Source organism: Rhinopithecus roxellana, chromosome 20 (assembly GCF_007565055.1).
Source record: "Rhinopithecus roxellana isolate Shanxi Qingling chromosome 20, ASM756505v1, whole genome shotgun sequence".
NCBI lineage: Eukaryota > Metazoa > Chordata > Mammalia > Primates > Cercopithecidae > Rhinopithecus > Rhinopithecus roxellana.
The window spans coordinates 55,732,515-55,735,520 of NC_044568.1; positions in this window are offsets into that span (position 1 = coordinate 55,732,515).

Below are 3,006 nucleotides of genomic sequence, written 5' to 3' on the forward strand. Positions count from 1 at the left end.
TGCATTTCCAACTGAGGTACCTGGCTCATCTCATTGGGACTGGTTAGACAGCAGATGCAGCCTACTGAGGGTGAGCTGAAGCAGGGTGGGGCGTCACCTCACCCAGGAAGTGCAAGGGATTGGGGAACTCCCTCTCCTACCCAAGGGAAGCCATGAGGGACTGCCGTAAGGAATCGTGCATTCAGACCCACATACTATAGTTTTCCCATGGTCTTTGCAACCCGCAGACCAGGAGATTCCCTTGGGCACCTACACCACCAGGGCCCTGGGTTTCAAGCACAAAAGTGGGCAGCCATTTGGACAGACACCAAGTTAGCTGCAGGAGTTTTTTTTTTTGTTTTTTTGTTTTTTGTTTAGCCCAGTGGTGCCTGGAACACCAGCAAGACAGAACTGTTCATTCCCATGGAAAGGGGGCTGAAACCAGGGAGCCAACTGGTTTAGCTCAGTGGACCCCAGCCCCATGGAGCCCAGCAAGCTAAGATCCACTGGCTTAAAACTCTCGCTGCCAGCACAGCAGTCTGAAGTTGACCTGGGACACTCGAGCTAGGTGGGGGGAGGGGCATCCACCATTACTGAGGCGTGAGTAGGCAGTTTTCCCCTCATAGTATAAACAAAGCTGCTGGGAAGTTCAAACCGGGTAGGGCCCACCACAGCACGACAAAGCCTCTGTAGCCAGACTGCCTCTCTAGATTCCTCCTCTCCGGGCAGGGCATCTCTGAAAGAAAGGCCACAGTCTCAGTCAGGGGCTTACAGATAAAACTCCCAACTCCCTGGGACAGAGAACCTGAGAGAAGTTGTGGCTGTGGGCATAGCTTCAGCAGACTTAAACATTCCTGCCTGCTGGCTCTGAAGAGAGCAGCAGATCTCCCAGCACAGTGCTCGAGCTCTGCTGAGGGACACAATGCCTCCTCAAGTGGGTCCCTGACCCTCATGCCTCCTGACCAGGAGACAGCTCCCAGCAGGAATCAACAGATACCTCATACAGGAGAGCTCCAGCTGGTATCTGGCAGGTGCCCCTCTGGGACAAAGCTTCCAGAAGAAGGAACAGGCAGTAATCTTTGCTGTTCTGCAACCTCCACTGGTAGTACCCAAGCAAACAGGGTCTGGGATGGACCTCCACCAAACTCCAGGAGACATGCAGCAGAGGGGCCTGTTAGAAGGAAAACAACAAACAGAAAGGAATAGCATCAACATCAACAAAAAGGACGCCCACACAAAAACCCCATCTGAAGGTCACCAACATCAAAGACCAATGATAGATAAATCCATGAAGACAAGGAAAAACCAGCACAAAAAGGCTGCAAATTCCAAAAACCAGAATGCCTTTTCTCCTCCAAAGGATCACAACTCCTCACCAGCAGGGGAACAAAACTGGACGAAGAATGAGTTTGATGAATTGACAGAAGTTGGCCTCAGAAGATGGGTAAAAACAAACTCCTCCAAGCTAAAGGAGTATGTTCTAACCCAATGAAAGGAAGCTACGAACCTTGAGAAAAGGTTAGAGGAATTGCTAATTAGAATAACCAGTTTAGAGAAGAACACAAATGACCTGATGGAGCTGAAAAACACAGCATGAGAACTTCGTGAAGCACATGCAAATATCAATAGCTGAATCAATCAAGCAGAAGAAAGGATATCAGAGATCGAAGATCAACTTAATGAAATAAAGCATGAAGATAAGATTAGAGAAAAATGAATGAAAAGGAATGAACAAGGCCTCCAAGAAATATGGGACTATGTGAAAAGACCAAACCTACATTTGATTGGTATAGCTGAAAGTGACAGGGAGAATGGAACGAGGTTGGAAAACACTCTTCAAGATATTATCCAAAAGAACTTCCACAACCTAGCAAGACAGGCCAACATTCAAATTCAGGATATACAGAGAACACCAAAAAGATACTCCTTGAGAAGAGCAACCCCAAGACACATAATTGTCAGACTCAACAAGGTTGAAATAAAGGAAAAAATGTTAAAGGCAGCCAGAGAGAAAGGTCAGGTTACACACAAAGGGAAGCCCATCAGACTAACAGCAGATCTGTCAGCAGAAACCCTCCAAGCCAGAAGAGAGTGTGGGCCAATATTCAACACTCTTAAAGAAAATCATCTTCAACCCAGAATTTCATAGCCAGCCAAGCTAAGCTTCATAAGCAAATGAGAAATAAAATCCATTACAGACAAGCAAATGAGAGATTGTGTCACCACCAGGCCTGCCTTGCAAGAGCTCCTGAAGGAAGCACTAAACATGGAAAGGAAAAACTGGTACCAGCCACTGCAAACACGTAACAAATTGTAAAGACCATCGACACTATGAAGAAACTGCATCAACTAACGGGAAAAATAACCAGCTAGCATCATAATGACAGGAAAAAATTCACACATAACAAGATTAACCTTAAATGTAAATGGGATAAATGTCCCAATTAAAAGGCACAGACTGGCAAATTGGATAAAGAATCAAGACCCATCAGTGTGCTGTATTCAGGAGACCCATGTCATATGCAAAGACACACAAAGGCTCAAAATAAAGGGATGGAAGAATATTTTTTAAGCAAATGGAAAGCAAAAGAAAAGAACGGGTTGCAATCCTAGTCTCCGATAAAACAGACTTTAAACCAACAAAGATCAAAAAAGACAAAGACAGGCATTACATAATGGTAAAGGGATCAATACAACAAGAAGAGCTAAGTATCCTAAATATATATGCACCCAATACAGCAGCATCCAGATTCATAAAGCAAGTTCTTAGAGACCTACAAAGAGACTTAGACTCCCACACAATCATAGTGAGAGACTTTAACACCCCAATGTCAATATTAGACAGATCAATGAGACAGAAAATTAACAAAAATATTCAGGACTTAAACTCAGCTCTGGGCCAAGTGGACCTAATAGACATCTACAGAACTCTCCACCCCAAATCAACAGAATATACATTCTTCTCAGCACCACATCACACTTATTCTAAAACTGACCACATAATTGAAAGTAAAAGACTCCTCAGCA